The sequence below is a fragment of the Calidris pugnax genome, unplaced genomic scaffold (assembly GCF_001431845.1).
Source record: "Calidris pugnax isolate Ruff unplaced genomic scaffold, ASM143184v1 scaffold540, whole genome shotgun sequence".
In the NCBI taxonomy this organism is placed as follows: domain Eukaryota; kingdom Metazoa; phylum Chordata; class Aves; order Charadriiformes; family Scolopacidae; genus Calidris; species Calidris pugnax.
Genome location: NW_015091579.1, coordinates 126825 through 139126, shown reverse-complemented (window position 1 = coordinate 139126; position 12302 = coordinate 126825). Strand labels below are relative to the sequence as shown.

At 53.2% G+C, this 12302-nt stretch overlaps 1 protein-coding gene across 1 annotated transcript in view; it reads right to left on the bottom strand.

Annotated features, from left to right (window-relative positions):
* PLEKHO1 (pleckstrin homology domain containing O1) overlaps positions 1-12221 on the bottom strand; it is a 42252-nt gene extending 30031 nt beyond the window's left edge. Inside the window, exon 1 of the mRNA XM_014961790.1 lies at positions 12046-12221. The gene's annotated coding sequence lies outside the window, so the exon portion shown is untranslated. The remainder of the gene's footprint in view (positions 1-12045) is intronic.
* Between the last annotated feature and the right edge of the window lie 81 nt (positions 12222-12302).

Sequence of the window (12302 nt, the reverse complement as noted above, 5' to 3'; positions counted from 1 at the left end):
TTCTAATCGGCTTTTATCTCTTCCCAGCACCATCCTACAATCCACCTCTTTCCAAGAATCTTGGCTGAATCCAGCAGGAAAAGCCGATTCCCCCCCCTCAGAGCCCCCAGCTGCGAGGCTGAGCCAGATGTTTGCCTCCTGACTCCAGATGTTTGCTCATGTAGGTCACTGGGACTTCCCCGGCCCGACAGGCGAAGCCGGCGCCGTGATCCCAGGGGAGCCAGGACTCAAATATCTTGCCTCTAGGAATATCTACAGAGAGGAATATCCACGCTGTAAAAAAGATGGGTGTAGTTTGTCCAAATAAGCATCTAAAAAGACCTTTAAAAGACTTGGCCAAGGCTCTAACCAGCCCCAAGAGAGGAGACCCCTCCACACAGACGGACCATGGCTTTCACAACATGCCCTGTGGGTGCACAGACCAGCTATAAAATGCCTCAGACTGAGAATAAGCAACACCTATTTGCATTAAGAGGACGATGGTGGGTCCCATCGCTACGTTTCAGACCAGGTGGGGCAGATTCAGCCCCAACAAGAGGTATTTTTGGGGGTGGGTGCTGGTGTGGGTCTGTCTGCCCTTTGGTCTGAGCTGCAGCTCGGGCAGGTTTGGGAGCTGATTCCCTCTCCTACAGAGCCTTATAAGCCATAAAGGGTCTGAGGCTGCAATTTAGTCATTTAAATGTGTTTTTTTTCCTGTCCTGGGTGGTGGGAAGAGGCTCAGCACCAGCCTGAGATGGGCAAGGATTAGTGTCTCACCACCAGGAGCATTGACAACTGATGTCCCCTGCCTTGTCCCCTGCACAGAGCCACCCAGGAGAGAAGTTAACAGAGAGTTGAGTGTATCATCGGTGAAAGGAGAGAAAGAGAAGGTGAAAAACAAACTTCAAAAGTCCCAGAAGGCTCTTTTTTCCCTCCTGGGGTCAAGAAGAGGGAGGAGGTGAGTGTGAGTGACAGAACAGGGGCAGGAGAGGGCGAGTGCTCGGGGGTTGAGGACAGTTAGTAGAGAAAAAAAAGCAGGAAAAACCAATCCTGGAAGCCTAAATCCCGGTCACCTGCGTCAGTAGGAGGTGGGTGACAAACCTGAGGGTGTCCACCCCCTTCCACGTTTTTCAGGGAGATTGGAACCACACAAATAAAACCCTTCAGGTTTCACCTGCAGAGAATTTGGGTTGCCGTGTTCCCGGCAGCCAGGCAGCAGGGTAACGTTTTGGGGAGGAATTAGCCCCAGGTGCCAGTTGTCAGCGGGAGGGAATGAAGCCAGATTTCATGGTTTGTGAGGAAAACGGCAGTTTTTATCCTCATTTACGTCGGGGTGATGATCTCCATTTATGTCAGGGTGACCCTCCCGCACCCAGGCTGCTCCCGGTGATCCCAGGAGTTCATCCCAGGGATGGAGATTTACATTTGCTGGTTTGTTTTCTTCTTCTTTGCTGAATAAAGATTGAAAGTAGATTTTTGGAAGTTAAGACTGGGGATTTTTTAGTCTCAGGCACCAAACTCGAAGCTCTTTAAGGAAATGACAGAGAATTTGGGTTGCCGTGTTCCCGGCAGCCAGGCAGCAGGGTAACGTTTTGGGGAGGAATTAGCCCCAGGTGCCAGTTGTCAGCGGGAGGGAATGAAGCCAGATTTCATGGTTTGTGAGGAAAACGGCAGTTTTTATCCTCATTTACGTCGGGGTGATGATCTCCATTTATGTCAGGGTGACCCTCCCGCACCCAGGCTGCTCCCGGTGATCCCAGGAGTTCATCCCAGGGATGGAGATTTACATTTGCTGGTTTGTTTTCTTCTTCTTTGCTGAATAAAGATTGAAAGTAGATTTTTGGAAGTTAAGACTGGGGATTTTTTGGTCTCAGGCACCAAACTTGAAGCTCTTTAAGAAAACGACTGAGCTCTGGGACAGGCTGAGCATCTCCTCCGGGTACAGAGTCCTCAGTCTGGTTCCCCATCCCCAAAGAGCTTCCCTCTTGCTCTCTGATTTGCAAGGAAGAGGGTTTAAACAAAGGTGTCCAAGGCCTGAAAGTCCTTCTTTTCTACAGCTTTTAGGGAGTCAAGGAAGAGAGTTTAAACAAAGGTGTCCAAGGCCTGAAAGTCCTTCTTTTCTACAGCTTTTAGGGAGTCAAGGAAGAGAGTTTAAACAAAGGTGTCCAAGGCCTGAAAGTCCTTCTTTTCTACAGCTTTTAGGGAGTCAAGGAAGAGAGTTTAAACAAAGGTGTCCAAGGCCTGAAAGTCCTTCTTTTCTACAGCTTTTAGGGAGTCAAGAAAAAGCCAAATCTTCCCTGTCTGGGGCGATGTGTCCTCTCATGTCCCCGCAGGGCTTTGCAGATGTGGGTATTTTTTGGATCCATTAACCTTTCCTAAGGTGTCCCACCCTATAGTTGGAGGCTGAGAGGAACGAGGGGCCGTTTGGCTTCGTGTTTTAGGAAGGGAAAGGCCAGGATGGTTGATTTTGGCAACCTCAGCCCCAGCTGGGAGGTGACAACAGGTCTTTCCTTCCTCCCAGCTGCTGAGAGCCCGGCGTGAGGTGAGTGGAGGGACCTCAGAGCCTCCTGAGCAGGTGGATCCCACACTCCTCATCCCATGGGGAAGCTCTGGATTGAAAGGATTGAGTTAAATAAATCCCAGCGCTTGCTGCCATGGCTGGCTGAAGGTTCTGCTGCCCATATTTTGCCAAGAAAGCAGAGGTGAGTGGAGGGACCTCAGAGCCTCCTGAGCAGGTGGATCCCACACTCCTCATCCCATGGGGAAGCTCTGGATTGAAAGGATTGAGTTAAATAAATCCCAGCGCTTGCTGCCATGGCTGGCTGAAGGTTCTGCTGCCCATATTTTGCCAAGAAAGCAATTTCTTGTCCTGGGGTTCAGCCTGGCCCCTCCCCATGCTCCCAGAAATCATAGAATTACGGAATGGTTTAGATTGGAAGGGACATTAAATACGATCCAGTTCTCCCCGCTCTGCCCTGGGACACCTCCCACCAGCCCAGGTTGCTCCAAGCCCCCTCCAACCTGCCCTTCAACCCCTCCAGGGATGGGGCAGCCACAGCTTCTCGGGGCAACCTGGGCCAGGCTCTCACCACCCTCCAAATAAGGAATTCCTTCCCAAAATCTAACCTCAATCTCTCCTTTTTCAGCTCAAAACCCTTCCCCCTCATCCCATCCCTCCCCTCCCTCATCCAGAGTCCCCCCCCAGCTTTCCTGGAGCCCTTTGAGGGACTGGAAGGGGCTCCAAGGTCTCCCCGGAGCCTTCTCTTCTCCAGGCTGAACCCCCCCAACTCTCTCAGCCCCCCCTCCCAGCAGAGGGGCTCCAGCCCTCCCAGCATCTCCGGGGCCTCCTCTGGCCCCATCCAACAGCTCCATGTCTCTCTTGTGCTGAGCCCTCGGCCCCCCCAGACCCTTCTCCTTGGGGCTGCTCCCCATCCCTCCATCCCCACCCTGGGCCTGGACCAGGGGCTGCCCCCCAACCATGGACAGGACCCTGCCCTTGGCCTGGTTGGACCCCATGAAGTTCAAATGCTTCCACACTCCACATGGACCAGGCGAGGGAGGGGAAACTGAGGCACGGAGCAGGACCCCAAGGTGTCCCCCATCACTGAAGAAAAAGCCAGGTCCCTAAAGCGGGGTACATGGGGCCTTTAGAGCAGAGGGTCCCCCCACTCCAGGGGCAGCTGCTCAGGGTGTAGCCACGTGGCCAGTGGCTAATCTGGGCCCGTAGCTGGGGAGATGTGCTGAGACTGACATTGCTGGTGTGGGGCTGAGGATGAAGAAGGGGGGGGCCTGCATTCCTGGGACGCCTTCGTCCCCGCAGCTGCTGCCTGGTGGGGCCAACACGAAGGGCCACCAGCCACCACGGCCATCCTGTGGGTCAGAACATCAGCTGTGGTGCCCAAAGTGCCTCCTCTCAAAGGCTTGGGGGGCTGATTCCTAACCTGGTTCGTCCAAAGTTCTGGTTTTTTCTGCTGCCAACACCCTTTCTCACCATCCTGGCAATGCCCCACGGGGTTTAAATGAACCACCCTTGGGGTGTCTTGATGGTGGAGAGTGAAAATTTCCTCCCTCATCAAGTCTTCACCTGCAACAACTCTGAACCCCACGATTCAGAGCAGGGCTGGGCTCTGGGGCCACACCAGGAGCTCGGAGGAAGGGCCTTCACGCAGTCTCCAGGAGAAGTTCTGGGGTTTTCCTCGGGTTTTTTTTGGGGGGGGTGGTGATTTGCTCGAGCAGTTCCCCCTTGAGATGCCACACGCTCGAAGCAAATGCGGAAGGTGCAGAAAAAAAAATCACAAGACACGGAGTGTAACGGATCCAGGAGACGTTCTGGAGGTCAGAACGGGGCTCGGGGTGTAACCAGAAACCCTCAGCGAGGCTGGATGTCCAAAGATGGGCTGTTTCGGGGGCAGCGCCTTCCCTTCTGGAGCTGAGACTCCAAGTTTCACTTCCTCAAGCTTCCTGAGCAAGGGACAGACGTTTCTGCAAGAGCTCAGCTAAAATCAGGCTGGTCCAGGATGGGAATCCATCCCTTTGTCCAACAGCTCCAGCAGCACCGGGAAGGAGATGAGGGGACCAGGAGGTGATGGGGAAAACCTGAATTTAATGGGTGACATGAGTTTACTGGGAGACCCAAGCTTAATGGGGGACCCAAACTTAATGGGAGACCTGAATTTAATGAGAGACCAGGATTTAATGGCCTGTCCTGTCACTAACTCCTTGTTCTCCTCGTTCTCCTCCGTTCCCCAGCTGCACAACCTCTGCGCTTCTGGTCTGCAAAGGGACTAGGAGAAGAAATTCAAGGAGTTTTGGGAGAGTTTGGAGCTGTCACAGCAACAGAGACCTGCAAAACGCTGTGGACACGGGGTTCAAGGCCGGGTTGGATGGGGTTTGGAGCAACCTGGTCTGGTGGGAGGTGTTTTCCATCCGGATGAGCTTCAAGGTCCCTTCCCACCCAAACCATCCCATGATTCTGTGAGGCTTTCCACTCATCCCAACCACAGATGTGACGCAGAAGACACGGCCACCCCCTTCCCCAGAGGCAAACACACGCCACGAAGCACCATCTCGGTACCAAGTGCACGAACATCATATACATGGAACCACCACAAGCACTTTACAGGCTCCATCACACGCGTGGAACACGTATGTGAGCTCCAGACGGTCCTCCGAGGGTGGACACACACACACACACCCCTTCCCACAGAGAGTTGTGTGATGTTTGATGGTGCCTCAACAAACGAAGAGCGAGAACAGCCTCCTCCTCAAGTGCTCTTGTGCTTAATTGAGTCGAGGCTTTTGGTAGCAAACAAGAAAAGGCTTAAGGAAGCCCCCAGAAGCGTTTTCCTCATTAACATCTCGTCATCACAGAGCCCGTTCATGCCGTCTGGACAGCCCTGGGCTTCCTCTCAGGAAGTGGTAGGAGCCCAGCTGTGTCTGTGTTAGCTAAATAATGAAGTGGGGGTGGTTTTTTTTGCCTAAATTCACAGAGTTGGGCTGGCAACGGGGGCTACAGAGCTCTGCAGGCTCCCAACCCCTGCCTAAGGGAGGTCTAAACACCCAGGCGACCACTTTGGTGCAGGGTTGGGACAGCAAAAAGTTCTAGGTGTTAGAGGAGGTTTCCCACTTTCCAAAGGCTGATGCCCTTAATCGTAGAATTCATAGAATCACCGAATTTTCTAGGTTGGAGGGGACCTTTAAGATCATCTACTCCAACCCTCAAAGCTCAAAATTCCAGCTTGGGTTTTCCAGGTGCATCGCCTGGTCTGATAAAAATATAATTCCTCTCCTTCCAGGCTTGGTTTCTGCCACGGACAAAGCCCAGGCTTCCATCAAGGGCTCCACCTCTTCTCCTAAATAAATAAACCTAAATAAATAACCCAAATCAATAAATCAGGGCTCGCCTCTAACCTGCAAACCCAGGCGCGAGGCAGGCAAGGGAAAAAGCACACAGGTTCCTGGCCAGGAATCCGTGTGGATATTGATGGGATTTGAATACTGGGGGAGTTTGCCTTTTGGAAACCTTTCCTTTCAGCCCTTCCAGGCTCCAGCATCATTCCCTGCCCTGACCTTTAAGATCATCTACTCCAACCCTCAAAGCTCAAAATTCCAGCTTGGGTTTTCCAGGTGCATCGCCTGGTCTGATAAAAATATAATTCCTCTCCTTCCAGGCTTGGTTTCTGCCACGGACAAAGCCCAGGCTTCCATCAAGGGCTCCACCTCTTCTCCTAAATAAATAAACCTAAATAAATAACCCAAATCAATAAATCAGGGCTCGCCTCTAACCTGCAAACCCAGGCGCGAGGCAGGCAAGGGAAAAAGCACACAGGTTCCTGGCCAGGAATCCGTGTGGATATTGATGGGATTTGAATACTGGGGGAGTTTGCCTTTTGGAAACCTTTCCTTTCAGCCCTTCCAGGCTCCAGCATCATTCCCTGCCCTGAGCTGTCACCATTCCCGAGGGATCCCACCCCCTGTGACACACGAATCCCCCCCTTCACCCCGGCACCTTGTGCCCGAGGGAGAGGAGTATTATTAGCCCCTGCTTGCCAGATGGAGAAATTCAGGCAAAAGTAAATAAATGTCTGCTTTGAATTCATTTAGGGAGTGCGTGGAGGAGCTGAGGGTGGCATCCAGGAGGCCTGGAATTTAACCCCTTCTGCTCTGAGCCAGAAGAGAGGTTGGGAGTCCCATGTTCCCCCCCAACAACCCACCAGAGCAGGTTCCAGAGCAGCCACCGAGCTTCAGAGGAGCTGAGGAGAAACCTCAAGGTTAATAGGAGTTAACTCCTTTGCTCCATCCCCCAGATCCACGTTGCTCCCATGGCTTTGATGGAGCAAAAAGAATTTCTAGCAGAGCAGGGCTTTGATCTTCGGCGGAAACGGACAACTGAGGCTCCTCTGCAGAAATGGGGCTGAGATTCAGCCTGTTTAGTGGCCATTTCCACTGGAGTTTTTTATTCCCATCTCCTCCAAGACCTCCTTGGAGACCTCCTCGGGGTCTCCACTGTCTAATTCTATTTGGTTCCCCCCCCTTGGTGGTGGCAGGGGGTCCACAAGAGGAGCCCCTTTCTCCAGAGCTGCACAGAGCCCCTCACACAGCTCACCACCAGCTCCATTTTCTCCACCGGGCAATAATCTGGTGTGTGAAGAAAAAAACCAACCCAAAACAACTAAAAAAAGGCTCCTTCCTGTTCTGCTTGAACAAATTATTCCCCAATTTACTAAGCTGTTTGCAGGAGCTGCAGGCACCTGCTGCCGGGGAAGGGAGCTCCCAAACAGGCGTTGAGCCCTGAGGACAGGAGGGATTTGGGGGGCAAAACCCCCCCAGGGCAGATCTTGGGTCGTGTTGATGTGAGAAATTCTGGCTTTGCTAAAGAATAACGGTCCAGACGGTACCAAAACCCCCACTTTTTGTGTTAAAAAAACCCATCTGTCTTTGAAGAGAAAGTCTTGCAGACGCACAAGGGACGGGCGGCCACCCCAAATGTGTGTCCTCCCTCCCCCCACGCAGGCAGACGCCGTCCCTAGACCACCAACATCCTTCAGGAGTTTGGAATTCCCAGAAATTCATCATCTTCCAGGAATATTGAGATTCCTGGAGCCTCTTCTCCCCCATCCCCCCTCAACACACGCAGCCAGACGTTACCTCCGCGCCGGCGTTTCTACACAACCCCAGATTCTTCCTTATAAAGACACAGGCAGTCGCTGCCACCTCTTATTTATGGTCCTTCCCACCCCTAGAAGCCACGGCGCTGCTTCAGCTTCACACACACTGGGGGGGTTTCCCCCCCCCCTCCCCAACCCCCAGCCCCGTAAAGAAACGAAGCAAAGACAAGAGCTCCTCGTTGGGAACCAGCCCCCCGGGTTCCTCCTCGGGGTCTGGAGCACACGGGTATCTGAGGGGTGGCTGGGTTTGGGGAGGGAGGGATGGACAGACAGACATCTTTGACTCCTCTATCTTTCTCAGGCTCAGGGTCAAAGAGTTGTCCAGGTTGGAAGGGACCTTTCAGATCATCGAGTCCAACCGTCAACCCAACACTGACAAAACCCACCACTGACCCGTGTCCCTCAGCACTGCATCTGCCCAGCTTCTAAATCATAGAATCATGGGATGGTTTGGGTGGGAAGGGACCTTAAAGACCATCTAGACCATGGTAGGGCCACCTCCCACCAGCCCAGGTTGCTCCAAGCCCCCTCCAACCTGCCCTTGAACCCCTCCAGGGATGGGGCAGCCACAGCTTCTCGGGGCAACCTGGGCCAGGCTCTCACCACCCTCAAAAATAGTTCTTCCCAATATCTAACCTAAATCTCTCCTTTTTCAGCTCAAAACCCTTCCCCCTTGTCCCATCACTCCCCTCCCTCATCAAGAGTCCCCCCCCAGGGATGGTGACTCCACCACTTCTCTGGGCAGCCTCTTCCAAGGAGCTTTCCTGCTCCTTAGCCAAGCAGAACCTTTCCTCTTGGTTTATCCCTCAGGATTCAAACATCTGGGTCACCAGACAGAGACACAGCCACCCACTGGGTGTCCAGGACATCCTGCTGGCACCGTCACCAGCGACACTCCAGCTGGTGACTTCAGGGTGGCCAAGATTTTGGAAAACACTCTTGTGGTTTTCATCCCAGGCAAACTCCAGCGCTCTTCCCGTCCAAGGGAGGGTGGACACCCGGCTTTGGGGAGCATATTGTCCCCAAGAGCCACCACTGCCAGGTCTGGGCTGCAGATGGAGGCTCTGGGAGCAGTTCCTCCAGCCTCACAGGAGCAGTGTTGGGGTGGAGATCCACCACGGTCCATCTCTAGTGGGTTTTTCAGAGGCTGCTTGGAGTTTTCGGGCACCGAATCGTTCTCTGGGAGCGATGTCCCTCTCCAAGAAGCCTGAAGCCTGGGCAGAACCATCTCCTGGGCTGAGGCATCGGAGCTCCCTGGGTGGCAAGTCCCCATCCCCATCCTGTCCCACCTGCAGGGACACGGGGTTGACATCGCTCTGCCTGTGCTTCGGCGGGGCCATTTCTCCCTCTGCCCACCCTTATGGCTCCTTCTCCATGGAAAGATGGAGACAGGGACCCTAAAAAGTTCCTGGGAGTGTCTCTAAGTGTCCCCAGACCCACCATCACAACATCCCTGCCAACTCCACTGGGAATTAGAGTATTATCCCATCCCATCACTGATCCTGCCCCTTCCCACCCACCTGAGGGACCATTCAGTGTCCCACTAACGTTGCCCATCACAGAACACCCCCTTCCAGCCCATTCCCAGTCCCTTCCCAGCAGTTCCAGCCCCATGGTCCCAGCCAGCATCTCCCCTGACGTTGGGATTTGCTCCCAATCATTTCTCTTCCAGGTCTTGGATCAAAAATTACAAGCTCCAGTTCCATCCCCCTTCCAGCACGTGCTCCACAGCCCCCAGTACAGCCACTGGGAGAACACGAGGCAGCAGGTAAAACCCCCTCAGCCCTAAAACCTCTCCTTAATGGTTTCTAAACTCTGATCTCTGGCCCCCAGAGGTGTGGGAGATACTGGAGGACAAACAAGGCTGTCACAGAGACATCCACACCATCCAGTCTGCGGGGAAACACGGGATGAACCCCAAATCCAGGGAGATTTGCACCAGACCATTCAGTGTCCCACTAACGTTGCCCATCACAGAACACCCCCTTCCAGCCCATTCCCAGTCCCTTCCCAGCAGTTCCAGCCCCGTGGTCCCAGCCAGCATCTCCCCTGTCGTTGGGATTTGCTCCCAATCATTTCTCTTCCAGGTCTTGGATCAAAAATTACAAGCTCCAGTTCCATCCCCCTTCCAGCACGTGCTCCACAGCCCCCAGTACAGCCACTGGGAGAACACGAGGCAGCAGGTAAAACCCCCTCAGCCCTAAAACCTCTCCTTAATGGTTTCTAAACTCTGATCTCTGGCCCCCAGAGGTGTGGGAGATACTGGAGGACAAACAAGGCTGTCACAGAGACATCCACACCATCCAGTCTGCGGGGAAACACGGGATGAACCCCAAATCCAGGGAGATTTGCACCATGTGCCTCTCGCACCCCTCTTTCCATCCCACTTTCCCCATCCATAATGTATCCATAGATTCGGTATAGATTTAGTGTCTCACCACCTCTGGGGTTGTCCATAATCTCTAATCTTACTCGTTTTAGGTCTCTTTACCTGAACCCCCAGCCTGAACCCCACATCCAAGGAGATTTGCACCACGCACCGTGTGCCTCTCGCACCCCTCTTTCCATCCCACTTTCCCCATCCATAATGTATCCATAGATTCGGTATAGATTTAGTGTCTCACCACCTCCGGGGTTGTCCATAATCTCTAATCTTACTCGTTTTAGGTCTCTTTACCTGAACCCCCAGCCTGAACCCCACATCCAAGGAGATTTGCACCACGCACCGTGTGCCTCTCGCACCCCTCTTTCCATCCCACTTTCCCCATCCATAATGTATCCATAGATTCGGTATAGATTTAGTGTCTCACCACCTCCGGGGTTGTCCATAATCTCTAATCTTACTCGTTTTAGGTCTCTTTACCTGAACCCCCAGCCTGAACCCCACATCCAAGGAGATTTGCACCACGCACCGTGTGCCTCTCGCACCCCTCTTTCCATCCCACTTTCCCCATCCATAATGTATCCATAGATTCGGTATAGATTTAGTGTCTCACCACCTCTGGGGTTGTCCATAATCTCTAATCTTACTCGTTTTAGGTCTCTTTACCTGAACCCCCAGCCTGAACCCCACATCCAAGGAGATTTGCACCACGCACCGTGTGCCTCTCGCACCCCTCTTTCCATCCCACTTTCCCCATCCATAATGTATCCATAGATTCGATATAGATTTAGTGTCTCACCACCTCTGGGGTTGTCCATAATCTCTAATCTTACTCGTTTTAGGTCTCTTTACCTGAACCCCCAGCCTGAACCCCACATCCAAGGAGATTTGCACCACGCACCGTGTGCCTCTCGCACCCCTCTTTCCATCCCACTTTCCCCATCCATAATGTATCCATAGATTCGATATAGATTTAGTGTCTCACCACCTCTGGGGTTGTCCATAATCTCTAATCTTACTCGTTTTAGGTCTCTTTACCTGAACCCCACATTTATTCCCCATTCCCATTCCCAGCTCCGGTTCCGGAGCAGCCGAGGGATGGAGGGGAGCTGTGAAATGCCCAGAGGGAGCTGAGCTTCACCCAGGGCTGTCCCTCTGCTTTTAGGCTATTTCTGTCTCCTAATAACCCCCCATCCATCTGCGCTCTGCCATTACCCCGTGATTCAATTAGCCTCAAAATCAAATTACTCTTGGCTCTTGCCACCCTGTTATCTCTCCAGATCCTCAACTGGTCAAGCCAGTCCAGGCGAACAACAGACACCCCCCCCCCCTGAGACCCCCCCCCCCCCTGTGTTTTTATCCCCAAAATCCGTGGTTTTATCCCCCAAATTCCCCATCCTAACACCAGCCTGACTCTGAACAGCCCCTGGGCCTCATCCAGTGGCCACAACTCCATCCAGTGCCCACCACGAGCTTGGGAAGGGTCATCAGAGGCGGGGAAAAGAGGGGGGGGGACACGTTTTTCAACAAGATGTTGAATCCCTGGTTAAATTCCTCCCTTTTCCCTTTCCGGGGCGTTGAGGAGGGGGGGAATGCGGGAGATAAGGGGTGCAATTCCTGCCAGGAGACCCGAGTTATTCCCAAATAAAGCTGGGAACCAGAGCAGTGTCCAAGTTAATGCCGGGGGAACGGGGAGAGGAGAAGGAAGCCGGCGGGCGGAAAAGAAGGATGAGAGGCTTTAAAAAGCCTTAAAAGGATTTGATGTGAATCCTTTCCGTGGGTCCAACCCTTGGGAAAATGTCTCCCAGCCAGAGCCGCCATGGGAATCCACCCACCGGGGCCAAATTGGGAAGAAAAAAAGCCCCCTCTCCTAAAAAAAAATGCTCCTGGGGATGGAGGGGCTGGGAAAATGTCGTGTCCCCTCGGTGTGGGCTTTTCATATGCAAAGGGGAGGAAGAAGAAGAGGCGGGGGGGAGAAGTGGGGGGATGGGCAAAGGAAAATGAACCCGATCCTACCTCCTTCTCCGAGATGTAAAGCTGATCCCCCTTCAGAACCACGTAACGGTTTTTCCAGATTTCCCGAAAAATGCCCTTCCCGCAAAATTTCCGCACCCAGCCCACCTTCTCCGGCTGCAGGGATTGCTGGTTTCCATCCTGGGGCCCCTGACACAAAGAGAAAGAGGGATGAAAAGATGAAAACGGGGGGGGAAAAATGCTATTATTCTGGCTTTTACGCTTTTCTCCCCCCTTTTCCTCCCCACTTTCCCCCCCCC